This window comes from Cricetulus griseus, chromosome 8 (genome assembly GCF_003668045.3).
Source record: "Cricetulus griseus strain 17A/GY chromosome 8, alternate assembly CriGri-PICRH-1.0, whole genome shotgun sequence".
In the NCBI taxonomy this organism is placed as follows: Eukaryota; Metazoa; Chordata; class Mammalia; order Rodentia; family Cricetidae; genus Cricetulus; species Cricetulus griseus.
The window spans coordinates 54,330,720-54,349,118 of NC_048601.1; positions in this window are offsets into that span (position 1 = coordinate 54,330,720).

Here is an 18,399-nt window from a genome sequence, read left to right on the forward strand (position 1 = left end):
AAAAAATGTGCAAGCTAATGAAGACACTGAGAATGTGGGAATGTGGAAGTCTTTCACTTCCTGTTCAGCATTTTTCCAAGTACACAAACTGGTATAATAAGAAAGTTTCCCCAAAGGTGTCAAGGAGGGGCCAACATGGACCACAGGGTTCTCTTAGAATCTTCTGGGGCCAGGGATGTCAAGTTCTCCAGACCTGACTCAGGATGTCAGACTTCTGCCCCTTCTGGGGCATGCCCTTCCTCTAAAAGGGGGGACCCACCCCACTGGAGGCTCTGAGTGTGTACAATGCAGTACAAGGGTCCTGAAGGCCTCCAGAGCATCTTCTTGAATACAACTCTTGGACTTGGGCCTGATGTGCCTGGCTGTTCTCTCCCCTAGACAAGCCTCCTTACCCAGCCTGCTGCCCTTCTCTGTACTGAACTTTCATTTCTGACTAATCATAGTTCTTTTTCAAAATATTTTATTAGCTTATATTAACTATACAGAATAATGTTTCATTTTGGTATGTTCAGATCTAATGTACTTCAAACACACTCCCTCCCCTTTATAATATTCTTGTCCCCCCTCCCTCCCACTGGTCACTGTCTTCGAGAGAGAGAGAGAGAGAGAGAGAGAGAGAGAGAATGTCTATGAGTGTGTGTCCTATTGAGTTTTGCTAGGGTCACTTACAGGAACATCTGGGAGTTGTTTTTACAGAAGCAAGGGCACTTTACCAGCAGCTGCACCACTGAAGACAATGTCTCTTCCTCCCCATTTACCATTAGCTTTACAAAAATCCTTCTGAAGGTGTAGGGTCCCACAAACCCCTCCCCACTCAACCACAGAATATTGGCAGGCCTAGGCCTGTTTAGGTAGCTGTAGCTGCTGTGGCTCAAGAGTGCAAAAGCATGTCAGGCTGGGAAGTCAGAGTGCACAGCACTTCTCCAACTTCCTGAGCTTCTCATGTTGTTTCTGTCCCTTCTTGCATGGCGTTCCCTGAACATTTCAGGAGATGTTATGATGTCACATTTATGGCTGAGCGGTTAGGAATCTCCACAGTTGCCTCTGCCCACTGAAAAAAGACACTTCTCTGGCCAAAGCTTACAGCATCACTAGTGTATGGGCATAAACACACCTACTTAGAAGGCAGTTTGACAGGTACACCACATTCCCTTAGCAAAACAACAGCAGTAGTTTCCATACTAGCACCTATGATCTCCCCAGCCATGGACTTTTGACTTCATTTATAGGACTAGACCTGAATTCTATCCTGTGGAACCAGCCTCAATTCCAATCAGAAAGCAGATGGTTGCCTCCGTAAGAGACTTTCCACTATTGCTTGACTGGTCAGTGCTATGGCATGCAGTGTCCTAAGCTGAGTAAGACAATTGATGACAATTCTCCCCCAGCAAGCTGCACAGCACCCTCTGGCACTAGAAAGTCTAGCCAGCAGGAAGAGAACTTCAGCCTATTTCTTTATTTTCTCAACCAAGACGTCTGGTACTACAACGCCAGGTCTTTCTCTAACACTCAACCAACATGTGACTTTCATCCTGGTATCAACCATTCTGAAGCCACTGTGACTGCAGGCATGACATGCCCACACCTCCAGAAAGCAGGCTGGTTGCAGCTCAGATACATTGCTTGTCCAGCTGAGCATTCACAGGGTCCTAGACCCTACCCTCAGGGAGGAAAAGAAGCAAAGGGGAAGAGGAAGGTAGGAGAGAAAGACTTAATGAGACTTCATAGATTTATCCAGAAAGCCAGCCTCCTGTCTGTCCCAGGACAATCTCCCTTTCCTCTCATTGGTGAGAAGCAGATCAGTTGACAACTTTACCTGTGAGGAAGCCAGGACACACGACCTGGCAACTGAAGCAGTTAATGGAGTTGGAAGAACAAGAGACGGATCTGGCGCCAGATGTGGCCACAGAAGGAAACTGTGGCCACCTCGATCAGGAAGGGAAGCAGCTAGAGAGAGAAGAGGGAATAAAGCCCAGAAGAGGGGATGGGGAAAGAAGTCTGCAGACACAGCCCGGTGGCCACCCTGCAGAGGGCATGACCTTGACCACATAAGCCTTGGCCCTGCCCACCACAAGCAGGGTGTGCCTGTCCATCGTTCTATTAAAAAAGCAGATTCTTCTGTACCCTGAAGAAGGAAGAGTTGTGTCAACAATTGAAGCTCCACCCACATCAGGCCTGGCTGCCCCCAGAATTCAGGGTGACCCCAGTGCTCAGCTGTCTCCACATGTGGGTTCCATTTTCCCCTTAGTGGTGCCACTGCAGAGCACTTTTCCTGGTAGAACAGGGCCACCAGGAACCAGCAGCTCCAAGTTTGTTCCAACATTGCTCGTTTCCTTTGCTTGACTGGCATCCCTTCTCCCAATCCTTCCCCCGCCCCTCCTTCAAAGGCACTTCCAGGCCAGCCCATGGAGAAAAGAAAATGTTTACAGTCTGTAATGTAAACAAATCTGTGACCTGGCTTCAGTAGCTGGTCTCCTTAGCCACACACCAGCCATTCACAGCCAGAAATCTGGAGTCTAGAAATTCTTGTGATGCCATCTCCAAGGGATGAAAGAAGCCAGGCTGAAAGCATGCACCAATGTGATGAGGTCACAAGGAGTCGGCATGTGGTCCTCTCCTGTGCAGTGTGATAATGTCACCTCTCTGGTTGTAATAAGTGTGTTCATACCTTCTGTTCTCAGCTCGAGGATCCTCTCTGGGTTTCTTACTCCTGGCACAAAATGATCCAGTCAGGGGACAGACAGCCCTAGGATCAGATGACAGAAGAGTCTGGCAGAGCTCAGGAAAGGGGGCCTGTTGGCCACTGCAGGAGGAAGGGGATATTCAGGAAGTCGTAGGGAATGGTGTCACACCCAGAGACCGTGGCATGTTCAGGGTAAAGTAAACCTCTGTGTGAACCAGAAAGCAGGAGCTGAGGCAGGCAAGAGATGATGGTTCAGGCAGAAGAAGCAGAATGCCACTCTGAGGCTGCCCTCCCCCTCGGGTCTGGTGATGGGCCTCGGTCAGCAGAGTACTTCTGTAGCACATACAAAGGCCTGGGTTCGATCCTTAGCACTCCTTAAACAGAGCATGATGCACGCCTGTAATTCCAGCACTCGGGAAGTGGAGGCAGGAGGGTCTAAAGGTCAAGGTCATCTTCAGCTACATAGTGAATGTGAGGCAGCCTGGGCTACATGAGAGCCTGATTTAAAAAATTAAAGTTAGAGCGGGGTGGTGGTGGTGGTGGTGGCTGTAGCAGCGCACGCCTTTGATCCCAGTACTCAGGAGGCAGAAGCAGGTAGATCTCTGTGAGTTCCAGACAAGCCTGGTCTACAAGAGCTAGTTCCAGGACAGGCTCCAAAGCTACACAGAGAAACCCTGTCTCAAAAAACAAAAACAACAACAAAAAAAATTAAAGTTAAAACTGGGCATTGGTGATGCACACCCTTAATCTCAGCATTTGAGAGACAGATGCAGGTGGATCTCTGAGTTCGAGACTAGCCTGGTCTACAGAGCTAGTTCTAGGACAGCCAGGGAGGGTCACAGAGAAGCCCTGTCTCAAAACAACACAAAAATTTTTAAAAGCTTCTGTGACTGCAGAAGGTTGGGTAAAGAGAAGGTTGCACATGGATATCTATGACAAGGCCACTGTTGTAGTCCAGGTGAGAAATGGCCAGCATATGAGCTCAGCTGGACTGGGGATGTCAGGTGACATGTAAGTGCTCAGATAACCTAAAAGACCCTCCCAACAGTGTCAGTAAGAGAAGGTATGAAAGCCAAAGTTACATTTAAGTTTTAATTACTATGCCTAAGAGATCCATGAAACAAAAACGATTCTGATTTCAAGCCCCTTGTCCAAGGACAGATAGTTCCTGAAATGCTGGAGGCTATTGTTTATGTAAAATAACAAGCCACACAGTTTTTCATTACCCTAAACAAGTTTGTTTGGCCCATCTATACTGGATGTGCTTGATCACATATGGGTGGGAGGTTCAAAGGCTGGAGGGAAATGCAATGAATTATGGGTTTTCCTTCTTAAGTCACTGCAAACCGTGGTTCTGGGCCATTTCCCAGGAGCCTGGGTATGGACCTGGCCAGAGCCCATCCACCTGGCCAGTATATAATTAATGCTTGCTCCAAATTTGGCTTTAAACTGTTGTAGTGGTCTAGTTCTGGTAGGATTAACAAAGGTAGTCTTTCAAGGATGGTGAGACATAATCCAGAGAGACTCAGGGGTCTCTGTCTCCTGGGCCAAACCTCTGCTGCCATCCTGACCTACCCATCCCAACTCATGGTCCTGCCAAGGGCTTTGCCACAGTGCCGGTCAGCAATGACAGGCTGAGGGTCTCTGACAACTTGGAGCCTTCGGGCTTCATATCCAGCCTACACTTGTCTCTGAAGCACCCTGAGAAACCTTGTCTCCCAGCAAGGAGGCCCCCACTGACACTGCTCCTGGCTCACTCAGTGGCCTTTGGAGAGTGTCTTTGCTAAAACCTGGAAGATCTTCATATCTTCACGCCTCAGCCACTTAAATTCCATGGATGTCCCAAGTGCTTCCTCTGACCAAGGCCAACGCCGCAGCTGAGGAGCAATGAGGTCCTTGAGGTGGTGGGGCGGAAGGACTCATGAAATAGGGAAAGACAGCTAGTCACTGAGACAGCCATGATGGAGTCCACCACTGAGGGAAGTAAGGGGTGACATGGGAGCTCCGAGGGCTGCCATATGCCACAGGGAACCTAGGATGATGCCTAAATTCAAATGCAACCTCACATTCTAGCTTAGACCTTGGACAAAGCAACTGTCCCATCCCATGGTTTGTTTGCTTGTTTTTCAGTTGGTTTTAGTTTTGAAACAGGCTCTTCACTAAGTAACCCTGGTTAGCCTAGAACACCCTATGTAGGTCAGGCTAGCCTCAAATTCATAAATCCAGATGATTCTCCTCCCCAAGTGCTGGGGTCCAAGGGGTGCACCACCACTCCCATCTCCACCCCATTTTGCCCCAGTGGTGCCCAGAGTAGTGCTCTGACTGAACAGAGCTTGGAGCCACAGAACTGGGGTGCAACTAGCATCAAAGTCCACCATAGAGGTCAAAGGTCTACCTCCACCTTTCCAAGCTCCTGTTCTTTTTTTTTTAAGATTTTATTTATTTATTATGTATACAACATTCTGCTTCCATGTATATCTGCACACCAGAAGAGGACACCAGATCTCATAACGGATGGTTGTGAGCCACCATGTAGTTGCTGGGAATTGAACTTAGGACCTCTGGAAGAGCAGTCAGTGCTCTTAATCTCTGAGCCATCTCTCCAGCCCCTCCAAGCTCCTGTTCTGCCACTGTCTTCTCTTGGCTATGTCTCACCAAAGGCTGTGGCCCCAGGGTGTCTATGGTCAGATAAAGGCACACTATGGACCCAGGGGAACAAATGCAAATTATCCTGTTGGGTTCGTACATGCCTGTGTACTTAGATGTGTGAGTTCAGACAAGATTCTTAACTTCTCTATGCCTCGGTTTCCTCACCTATAAATTGAGTATAGGGAAGACCCCATCTCCAACAATTGTTTGGGATATGAATGAGCCACTTATGGCATGCTCTAGAGGGCACATGGGCATTGCAGATGCCATGATGAGAAGCATTCATGATTCTGAAAGGGACAGAAACTGTAGGAGATTCGTGAAAGCTGCAGGTCCTGAAGGTCCACACTATAGTAGCCCCTGTTGGCCCTTCAGCTGAGCCACAACTGGCTTCACCCCACTGAGCGCATAGAAGACAAAAGACAGCTCCAATTCTCTTTAACAGCCTGAAGAGAAGAGTCTGTCCTGGCCCAGAGCCAGACAGGACCACTCTCAGCCTCCGTTTTCCTACAGTCAGTGGAGAGCAAAGGACTAGCATGTGGTACTTGCCTGTGGGCTGTTCCAAGATGTCACTCTGTCCTCCCAGCACCCCAGAACTGTCTCCTCTGTCCTCAGCCCCAGGAAGTCTGTGAGTGGTCTCCAAGGCAACAGGGCATCAGAACAGCAGAGAGCATGTTAAGGATGCTCACATAGTCGGGGGTGGAGGAAGCCCACAGACTGATACCTACCCTATAAGGCAAGCCTGTATCCATTACCTCTGTCTGCAACCAGGCAGTCACCAGGTACCCACCTGACAGAATCCATCTTCCGAGAGCTTCACGCCCTCAAGTCAGCTTGCTGGTGGTCAAACTTACAGAGCAAAGCAGTTCCAACCAAGATTATTCGGCTACTCCTTGCCTTTCATCGGGTGCTGGCCAGAACAGCCAATGGGGAGGCAGTAGAAGGCTGGATTGAATTCAAAGGATTTTCAGAGCTACAGATCGAAGGTGGGTAGCTAACCACAGGCCCAGGGAAATCCTGGAATGCAAGCTTCAGTTCCCCTCCCAAGACCATAGCAGATATTGTTAATAAACAGAAGCATCCAGGCCATGAGCCAATGGCACACAGAAGAAAGGGCAAGAGCCTGAAGGTGGCAACTGTAATAGCATGGACCTCAGGCTCTTACACGACACGGGGGCCAACTCCGTAACTGTTCACCCTAGACTGATTGTGTCCCCTTCAAATTTCACCCTGTATCCTCAACCCACACTATATTTGCAGATATAGCCTATCAGGAATAAACTTTAGTTAAAAAGGTCATAAACTTGAGTGGGGCTCTGATCCAACAAACTTAGTGTCTTTATAAGGGAGAATCCCCTCTTCAAGTATGTCCAAAGAAGAGATCACACAACACACAGCAAGAAGTGAGAGCGCCCAGCCCATGCTGCTGGCCTGGCCTCAAACTCATCGCCTATACAGCAGAGACAATGGGCCCGTCTAAGGTATTAATTTGTGGCAGCTGGCGCTAGCTATGACCCCCAAATGACAACTCTGCTTGAGTTTTCAGTTTTCAGATGAGGACACCAGCCCAGGCAAGTGATGCCCAAGAGCACAGCTGTAAGGGAAGACTGAGGACAGCCCAGGTCATCCCTCCACCACCCACTGCTACACTGCACTCCCTGCATGGCTAAGTGTGCAAGCTGTTCACACCAGGCCTGTTCACACCAGGCCTGTTCACACCAGGCCTGTTCGTACCAGACCTGTTTTGGTTTGGTGGTAGTGTGTGTGTGTGTGTGTGTGTGTGTGTGTGTGTGTGTGTGTGTGGTCCAACAGCAATGTCCAGCATGTTTTAGATACTGCTGCTACTTAACAACATTACACTAAAACACAGTGTACTGGACAAGCCCCGTTGGCTTTGCACATGGGTTCTTTGCTGACCACTCCCAGGAGGGCTCCACTGAGTCAGTCACACATAAAGCCTCCTGCACAGTTGCAGACAGACATTGGGTGAGGCTGTAGTCTACTGAGGCTGGACAAGGTTGGACAGGACACATCAAGTGCTCTTGTCCACAGGCAACCTGGACTCCTCTAGTGGCTCAGAGATGCCAGCAGGAGTATTCCCACAGAGAGGCAGCAGCTGCCTGGCTACATGTCACAGCACACAAGTTGCCAAAGCCCATGTTTAGAAGACCCAGGTACACCCAGATCCAAGGGAGGGGAAAGCACTGGCCAGTTTTCCTTGTCGTTGTGGCAAAACACCCGACAAAAGCAACTTGGGAAGGCCCATAGGCTGAGCAGGTACAGTTCTTCCTAGTGGGGGGGGGGGGGTTTGAAGTTCATGGTGACCAGAGCATGTCACAGGTCACATCACAGCAGGAGGTGGAAACGAGAGGGCGTAGTCAAGAACTGGGACCAGGCCTGAAGCCCACCCTCTCCCACCAACCCACTTTTCCCAGAAAAGCCCCACCTTCCATAGGTTTTACAGCTTGCAGAAACAGGGCCACTTGCTGGAGACCAAATGTCAAATCATGCCTGAGGAACATTTCTGACTCAAACAGTATCAGGAAGTTGAACCATACCTCTCTGGGACAAGAGTGTTGCAGTCACAGGCCAGAGGGTCCCATGGGAAGGGGTTATGATTAAGGAAGGCACAGGCCACACATAGTACTAAAACCAGATCTGACCTGCTAAGAGAAATGACAAAGAAATTCACTGTGCCTTGTTTCTTTGCTTGTATCCCCATTAATCACATGTCTGTTGTCATTAAGCTGTCATGCTTGAGTTACTGGCAATAAAGACCTAGTGTTTGATCACATCTCACAAGGTGCTTTGAGTGGGGCTCAGCTCCTCCATGGGGATGAATGAGGGGAGGGCAGACATGGCTGATGGAAGGAGCAGAGCTAGGACCTCTCAAATGACTGCCAGGGGGACCTCAAGGAGCTTTGCAAAGATCCAAAAGCGATGTCTGCCAGAACAACTAAATCAGGTCTGAGCACTGAAATGTATGTGACTGGAAAGTTCGGTTGATGTCTCCAAGTCCCCAGAGACACCCAGGGCTAATGCTGGCATTCTCTCTTGCAGGCACCCATACATCATCTCTACCATCAGGCTGTGTGCCTGATTTAACAGTACCTTTGTCACCCTAGGGAGAACCCCTCTGCATTCCCAAAGACTCCACTCAGCCAAGCTACTATAGTTCGACTCGTAAGTTCCTACCCCAGCTTCTGTTGGGAGTTAGTGGAACCTCTAGGAGGTAGATGAGAGGAATCAGGTCATTGGGGGGGGGGGGGTCCTTGAGGCTATATTGGTCATTTCCTGTCTCTCTTAGCTTCTTGGCCATCATTAAATGACCAACTCTGCTCCATCGCATGCTCCACTATGACATCAGTGACCTCAGTCTGAAACTGCAAATCTTTTCTCCTTTTTTTTATATAATTTTTTTTTATGGGGCTGGAGAGATGGCTCAAGGGTTAAGGTCACTGCTCATTCTTCCAGAGGTCCTGAGTTCAATTCCCAGCAACCATGTGGTGGCTCCCAACCATCTGTAATGTAGTCTGGTGCCCTCTTCTGAACTGCAGGGGTGCATGCAGGCAGAACACTGTACACATAATAAATAAATAAATAATAAATAAATGTTTAAAAATTTATTTTAATTTCGTTTTTTTATTAGTTCAAATCAGGAACAAGCTTGCTTCACATGTCAATCCCTTCTCCCTCTCCCTCTACCTCCCCTCCCCCCTCTTTTCTCCTTTTAAGTCAACTTTTTTTTTAGGTGTTTTGTCACAGCAATAAAAAGCTGACTAACCCACGAAGGTATTTACTGGGTGAAATAAAATTCATTAAAAGTTTGGTCAGGTAACAAAGGTCATTAAATCACTTCCAACTGAACATGACTCGTCAGGGACCTGAAGCTGCCATTCCCACCACAAGGTACCTCACGCCTGGTGCTCTTCTTCACTTCCTCTGGAGGCTACACCAAGGAAGACGCTATTCCTCATCCTGCTCTACAGACTCATTCAGTTCTCACACTGCTGAGACGAAACAACCACAAAGTGTTCCCCACCACAGTCAAAGGTTCTTTCCTCCCACCTCAGTGTTTTGTGGCAGCATCATCCCACTTAGGAATGAGCAGAACTGTCTTTTCCAGACAAAAGAATCATTGGTTCTCACAAGAAGGTGTATTCCATAGACTGAAGAGCTGTTAGGCTTACCCACTGCCCACCATAGAAGGTACGCATTTCTGCAAGCTGAAAAGACATCACCCACACTCAGTTCTAGACAATGCCAAGCCAGCTCTTTTGATGAGCTCAAACAGAAAAGTGTAACAATGAGGTTGTTCAAATATTCTTGAAGGTATAAAATTGTCCAGCAGAGAGTGGAGGCTCACCAAGGGATGGTTCCCAGGCTGCTGGAAATGGAGCAAACAGTAAAGACACTGGCATGGGTTGCTTCTTCTTGGTTGTGTTTGTAAGTCCATCAGAAATGGCAGAAAAGGCCAGACGTGGTGATACAATATATACCTAAAGTTCCAGCACTCACTCAGAAGGTGAGACAGGAGGATTGCCGTGAGTTCTAAGCCAGTCTGGGCTACATAGTCACTTCCACGCTAGCCTGAGCTATAGAGCTAGGGCCTATCTCAAAAAACAAAACCTAACAAATTTTGTGGATGTGCCTAACAAAAGAGCCAGCCCACAGTTCTCAGTCCATGAAAGCAAGTACTTAGGGGTGAGGCAGGTATTCTATATTTTGAAAGGAAATAACACAATTAGTTCGAAGGCGTTTGTACTTCAGCTTTAAATGGCAATGTTCATTTAGACAGTATCGTATCTTTGCAAAGCTGGGGTGTTGGAGATTGCTGTGGTCATTGTGTCAAAATCGATACAAACAAGAAAGGAAAGCATCCATGTCCAGCCTGATCCTAGGCTTGACAGGCTGTGTGGTGTCTGCAGCGATTAAATTGTTATGGCATAAATACTTATTTTAAAAAATAGTAAAGCCACTGGAAATGGTCCTAAGAGAAAACATCAAACAAAGCAACATCTGTGAAAACTTAGGTGTGTAAGAGTGTGGTATACAATGGGTCCCTTCTACCTCTGTCCCAAGCATTGATGGAGACTCCAGCCCTGATGGCTGCATTCCAGGGTATAGGGCCCCCTGCCAGCCCAGCTCATGGGGTGAGCCTTTCTTCCCAGAGGAGTAGACCTTCAGAATTTCCCATTCTGTCCCCAGATCCCTGTTGCTCCAGATGAGAGCAGCCAGGAAGCAGACATTACCCTCTACTAAGCAAGTCACAAAAACAAACAAACAAACAAAAAATTCAAACTGCAACAATAGGCCCCTGGGATTATGAGGACCAGAGCTCAGAGTTCCCACAATATATTATCCAAAATTTCAAGCTTCCAGTAAAAATTTTAAGATTTGTAAAGAATCATAATCCGCATGGCTTTTTTAAATCAAGCAATCCAAAATGTGAGAGCCAGCAAAAGCTGGAATTAACAGAAAATGGCATTAAAGTAACCATCTCTATCCTCACAGAACTGAAGGAATGTGTACCTAACAGAGTATAGAAAAGTGTGGTGATGACAATGTATCAAACAGAGAGTATCAATAAAGAAATACAAAAAGCAAAGTTTGGATTGGGTCTCAGCCTAGTCTCAAACTTGTGGTCCTCTTGCCTTGGAGAACTGAGATTACAGGTGTGTACCACCCTCAATGAGCAGCGGTTCCCTTCATAGTCAAGCATTCTTTCCTGGAGAAGGAAAGATAGGTTCATAAAACTTACAAGGCCCAGGAAGCTCCTAAAATTTACAAGATTCATAAGATTGACTGAGTTTAAGTCCCACATAATGGAAGGTGGGAACTGACACCTGCAAGCTGTCTTCTGACATCCACATGTGCTGTTTTATGCACACATACACAATAAGTAAATAAATGTAATAAAATTTTTCAAGAGAAATGTAATTCATAGAACATATCTGTTGACAGCACAGAAAGTATGTATAAATAGGCATTGAGCTGCAAGGCCAATGGTGACATTATAGTAATCACAACAACTTTCCCTGAGTTTGTCACAGAAACACACGTAATATGGGAAACAAAGTATCTTAGGAAAAACAGAAAGAGAAAAGGAGCCATATGAAAGCAATGCCCCCTACAACATTGTCTTGTCTTTAAAGCTAGACTAGGTTTAAGATGATCTGAACAGTAAGATGTGTATGGTAAACTGGACCTGCTGGTGCAAGCTTTAAACCTATAGAGACGGCTGAGGTAGGAGGATGATAAGTTCAAGGCCACGTGGGCTACAGAGTGAGTCCAAGAACAGCCCAGGAAAGTTAGTAAGATCCTGTCTCAAAGTAAAATGCAAAAACAGCTGGGGATGTAGCTTAGTGGTAGACCACTTTCTTGGCATATGCTTGGACTTTGATTCAATCCCTAGAAAAATACACAATAACTACAAAACAATAACTACAAAAAATGTACAACAACTACAAACATTAACTACAAAAAAAAAAGCCTTTCATATGACTAAAAACGAACACACACACCAAGCATACAGGATGCAGCCAAAACAGTAGTGAAAGGGAACTGAGCAGCTGCCGTGCCTGTGTGGAGAAACGGAGATCACGAATGAAGTCCTTGTTGGTTTTTGAGGCAGGCTCTCACAATACACTCCTGGTTGACCTGGTACTTACAGAAATCCTCTGCCTCTAAATGCTAGGATTCTGAGCAGGGGTCACCATACCTAGCTCTCAAAGTAATAATCTAACTTTCCTCCTAAAATACTGGAAAGAGAAAAGCAAACTAAGCCTGAAGCCCTTATCAGGAAGAGAACAGTAAAGGCTAGAATAGAAGTGAATGAAACAGCCAGGCAGTGGTGGCACACACCTTTAATCCCAGCGCTTGGGAGGCAGGGCAGGTAGATCTTAGTGAGTTCAACGCCAGCCTAGTCTATAAAGTGGCTTCCAGGACAGCTAGGACTGCTACACCGAGAAACCCTGCCTCAGGGGGAAGAAAAAGAAATGAATGAAACAATAGAAAAACCCTAGAGAACGATCAGTGAAACCCAAAGCTAGTTCTTAGAAAAGAGCAACAAAATTGACAAAATCTTTTTTTCCAATTTTTTTTATTATTTTTAATTACTCATATTTACATATCCATCCCCCCATTCCCTCACCCTCCTCTCCTCCCATGTTCTCCACTCAACCCACCCCAACCTGCGCCCCCCCCACACTCCTGTCCAGGGATAGTGAGGCCCTCTGCCAAGGACCTTCAAAGTCTGTCATTGTTTGGGGGAGGGTCTAGGCCCTCCTTGCTGTATCTGGGCTGCAATAGTATCCCTCCATAGGGAATGGGCTCCCAAAGTCCATTTGTGCTCTAGGGATAAAGATTGGCTCCGATGTCAGAGGACTGTCTCGGGCTCCTAGCTGGTACCCACATTCAGAGGGTTTGGTTTGGTATAATGCTGTTTCCCCAGATTTATGAGTAGGATCTCCATTCTATCAGTAGGTCAGGTCCACTGTTTCTGCAGGTCTCTCCATCCCCATCTTGGCTCCTTTGATCAACCCTCCTCCCTCTCCACAACTGAATTCCAGTAGTATGGTTCAGTGCTTAGCTATGGGTGAAAACTGACAATATCTTATCTAAAATTTTTGAGAACAAAAGAGGGGACCCAAACTACTTGAATCAGAAATAAAAGAAGTGACATTACTAATATCTTGAGAGAAATAAAAATTATAAAGAAATACTACACCAATACCATATGGCAAAAAAATAGATGACTTACAAAAATATATGCATTTCGCAGAAGAACAAAACTACCAAAACTAACTTATAAATAAACAAACAAGCAGACTAGATTAATTAATTGTCAAAGCAAAGGATAGGTCCAAATTATAACAAGCTTTCTCAGACAGCCAGCCCCCAAATCATGACATGGAGACTTATTATTATTTATGAATGTTCAGTCTTATGTTATGCTTGTCCCACTACCTCTTTTTTTTTAAACAGCAGATTCTTTATTAAGCTAGTCCCACTACCTCTTATAGCTTAATTTAACCTGTTTCTCTTCATCTATGTTTTGCCTTTGGGGCTTTTTATGTTTCTTTCTATCTGTGTGTCCTACTTTCCTGCTTCCTTCGTGTCTGACTGGCCGGGCCCTGGCTGCTCCCTTGCTGGCTGGCTCCCCTTTTCTCTCTGCCCACCAGCCCCTCCTCTGCCCAGCTATTGACTTTTTTTTTTAGATCAGGTGCCTTAGGTAGGCAAGGTGAAACAGCAACACATCTTTACATAGTTAAACAAATATTCTATTCCATGGCACCAAATAGCTTCACAACTGCCAATAGCTAAAGGGGAAAAGACTTCAAGATGACAGGAGAGGAAGAAGAACCTCATACTGTTTATGGGGCCAGCATTACCTGAGTGAGATGAAGCTGTCACAGGAAAAGAGAATTACAAGCCAGGTGGGAAGGCACACACTTGCTGTCCCAGAACTCAGGAATCAGAAGTGGGAAGTTCAAGAGCCCAAGGCCAGCCTTGGCTACACAAGACTCTGTCTCAAACAAACAAAAGTTAAACAATGACGGACATATCTGCATAACAAACCAGATCCAAGCATGCACAAAATAAAGTATATACTATGGAAAATGTAGATTTGTTCCAAGAATGCAAGGTTGGCTCAATATCTGAAAATCAATCAAATTAACATAGTAGAAAAATGACACATAACATTGAACCCATTGGCGTAAGGCTTAAGTGTTTTGCCCCTAAGACCACAGAGATAAGTATCCAATACTATCCTAACAACTATAGCTGGGACAATGTGACAGGAAAAGCAACTAGAAATATCCAGATGGGAAAGGAATAGGTGAAGTTAATCACTATTGCAGAGAACATGTTCTTATCCTAGAAAATCCTGAGAATTCCACTTGACAGACAGACAGACAGACAGGCAGACAGACAGACAGACAGACAGACAGACAGACAGACAGATAACACAAAATTTTGATAATCAATATAAGAGCAAGGTTGCAGGACGCAAAATCAATATACAAATCTCAATTATATCATCATACATTTTCAGTAAGAAATTAAATTAAGAAAACAATTTTGAAAGCCAGGAGTGATGGCATGTGCCTGTTATCACAGGGTTCAAGGACTGAGGCAGGAGGATTGTTACAAGTTTGAGGCCAGTCTGGGCTACAAAGCAAGTGCCTATCTCAATAAGAAAAAGAAGACAAAGGAGATAATTGTGTTCATAACAGAATCCAAAAGAACAAAATTCTAAGAAATAAACTTAGCAGAAGGCTTTAAAAGTCTGGAAACTACAAAATATTATTTAAAGAAAATTTGAAAGATGTAAGTGAGAGATCGCCCATGCTTATGGATTGGGGCACATTGTTGTGCAGATATGAATTCCCTCTAAGGGACCCACACACCTGCACACTCTCCAGCAGAGTCCCAGCAGATTTCTTGTAGGAAATTCACATGGGATTACAAGACTCAGAACAACCAAATAGCACAGGAAAGAAGGAGGTGGAAAGAGTCAAACCTTGGTCTCAGAGTTTATTAAGAAGCAAGAAAATAATGCAGATGAGAGCAAAAAAATGAAAAGACAGAAAGAGACACAAGAGAGAGGTGGTTTAAGTAGCTAAAAGGATTTGTGTATGGTCTTTGAAAAGTTTGAGAAAATAAAAAGAGAAGCAGAGGGGGCGGATGCAGAGGCTGGAGAGGTGGCTCAGTGACTATGAGTGCTAACAGCTCTTGCAGAGACCTGAGTTTGGAACTCAGCACCCATATAAGGTGGCTCATAAGTACCTGTAACTAGAGTTATGGGGGATCCAATGCCCTCTGTTCTCCAAGGTCACCCTCACACATTCACACAATCAACCAGTCAGTCAATCAAAAATAAAAATAAAAATAAAACTATCTTAAAGAGAAAGAGGTAAGCTAAATATGATGACACATATCTGTCTGTCATCTAGCACTTGGGAGGTTCAGACAAGGAAATCGGGAGATCATGGTTAGCCTGAGCTACTCATGGCCTTGTCTTAGAACACCAAAGAGAACACCGTTTAGATTGTGTCTACAGTAAAAACTTGAGACACTGAATAAATTTTTATGCCTGCATATCTGAAAATTTCTATGAAATGAAAGGACAACTTACCATATCTGGCACAAGAAGAAATATAGACTATTAAAGGTTTCACAACTTTCAAAGAAACTATTACAGAAACTAAAATCATAATTTAACATCTTTTCACAAAGGAAACTCGAGATCCGGGTGGCTTCACCAGCAAATTAGAAATTTGACTTAGAGAAGAGAGAAGGGACGCTTCACAAATTGCTTTATGAGGCTAGACTATACTTGATACCAGAATCCAATAAAGACATTATGAGAAAGGAAATATCACTTGAAAAAAATAAATGAAAAAATCCTGAATTAAATATTACCCAATTGAATCCCATAAATTTAATCCAAATGAATACGATCTGATCATGTTGATTCAGGTTTATTCCAAAAAATAAAAAGTAAAGGTTGTCTCAACATCTGGAAATCATTGCATTAATAGAATGAAGTAGAAAACATAGCCCCTCCCCAGAGATGCCCAGTTTAATACACCTTTAGGTCATATTTTTTATGTATATTGAGTATATGTGTACTCATTCATGGAGAGAAGAAGCAGGTGAGCATGTGTGTGGAGGCCAGAGGTGAACATGAGGCATCTTTCTCAGTCACTCTCCACCATATTTTTTAGGCAAGGACTCTCTGTGTACTCCCAGCTCATAGATTCATCCCTCTATACTATCTGGCTAGTAAGTCCCATGATGGGTCCTCCTGCCTGGCCACCTCCTCAGTACTGGTATTTTAGATGTGCCCCACTACACCTGGCTTTTACCTGGATGCTAGGGTTCTGAACTTAGGTCCTAGGGCATGCACTGCAAGCATTTTACCAACTGTGACACGTCCTCAGCCCTTCTTCTACATATTTTGCAATTTTTAGTGTTTTTCTTAAGCAATAGGCTCGTCCCTCAACCCCTAGACAGGATCTAGCGCATTCCAGGCTGACCTCAACTCACTATACAGCTGAGGATGACCTTGAACCATCAATCTTCCTGCCTCCACCTCCCCAGTGCTGATTTTACAGATGTGGACATCACACCCAGATTATGCTATGTCAGAGTCTAAACCCAGGGCTTAATCGTGCTGGACAGGCACTCAGCAAATGAGTGTAACACCAGACAGGTTAGTGGGGTTTTTTTGGTTTTTTGTTTTTTGTTTCTGTTTTTTGGGATCTTATTTTAAACTTTCCCCTGCCTTGAGATTACATATTCCTTTACATTAGAACATATTGTTTTGTCATTCACATTTAGATCTTGATTCCACCTGGGACTGATTATTTTTGTGCATGGAATGAGGCTGGATTTTTTTTGAGAGGGTCTTACTATGTTGACCTGGATGAGCAGGTCATTCTTCAATGACAGTGGGGACTAGGGATGAGAAAATAAAGAAGACAGGAAAGTTGGGATGAGGATGTCTTGCACAAGCTGATGAATTATGCCAAGGAAAGTTTATTAAGAAATGCAGCATCTTTATGTACAGCTTTTAGGAGAGCAATGGGACAAAGTCAGGAGAAAACTACAATGGGCTGTAGTCAGCAGGAAGCTATGGTGCACAGGGGGCGCACAGCATAGCTCAAGTGTGCAAGAGACCCAGCACATGGTGACTTTGGGATGCTAACTCCAGTCTCTTTAGTGGGAAAAGCCAAGTTCCTGGAACCAAAGCCTTAACTCCTTCGAGGATCTGGCCCCAGTCCCAGCCCTAACCTTACCAAGTCTGCCCCTAAATATGGACACAGATTGGGTCCCTTTTGTCCTTTAATCAGGGCCTCTGAGAAGGCCTTGGATCAGTCTGGCTCTAGACACAATGTAGCCTTGGCTGGCCTGGAATTCACTGTGTAGACCAGGTTGGCCTTGAACTTCAGAGATCCACTTGCCTCTGCCTTCTGAGTGCTGGGCTCAAAGGTGTGTACTGCCATGCCTGGCTCTATTTTAGAAATTTTTTATTCTTAGGTGTTTGACATTTATTCAAGCCAGTGTAAATAGAATCTTTCAGACATTTTGCCTTGTGTTTGTCTTGCTGTTGGGATGTCCACAGGCATTTTGTTTCTGACCTGGGACTCATGTGAACTGTCTGCCTCACAGGTCACCTGACCCAGGCAGCCATTATAATGCAACCCACAGATAACCCCAGTTTTAGTGGTTTTCCATTCTTTACATCTATCATTTCTTTTTCTTGCCATAATATGCAGGTCAGAACCTCTCATTAAAGGCCAGTAGAGGTGGAAACCATGAGTAAGCCTGAGGTCGGCGAACAGGCTCACTAGCCAGTCAGCCTAGCCAAATTGGTGATGTCCAGGTCTCTACACCATACACCATGACATATGAAAATTAAGAATTTTTAAAATACATATGGAGCTCACACTCCCTGTAGACAATCCATTATGTGAAATATGTATTGGAATTCTAAAATAAGTTCCTTTTAAGAAAAGTTAATGTTGCTAGAGTTTCTTTCCAGCCTGGTCCCACAGCCAATTAGCCCTAAATAAACACACAGATAAATATTAATTGCTAAATGAGGGCTTCTTATTGGCTAGCTCTGTCTTAATTATTAACCCATTTCTATTCATCTATGTATTGCCATGATGCTGTAGCTTACCCATAATCCAGCATGATACTCCTTTGGCAGCATAGCACCTCTTCTCCACCTCTCTCGACCTCTCTCCCCAGCATTCTCCTTGTCTCCTGGTCCTGCCTATCTTCCTGCCTCTACTGGCCAATCAGTGTTTTATTCACCAACCAATAAGAGAAACATATATACAGAAGGACATACCCCATCAAATTAAAGTAAATTGAAAATCAGAAAGTCTTTATATCAAAAGGCAGCAGTAGGTAGAGCACAGAATGGGAAACACATATAACTATTGATAATAGTTGATAATAGTATAGTATTGTATATAAGAGCTGTTAACATTAACAATTACACAGTAATGTATATGCCAGGTAAAAGGCTGTGTCTAGAGAATGAATGC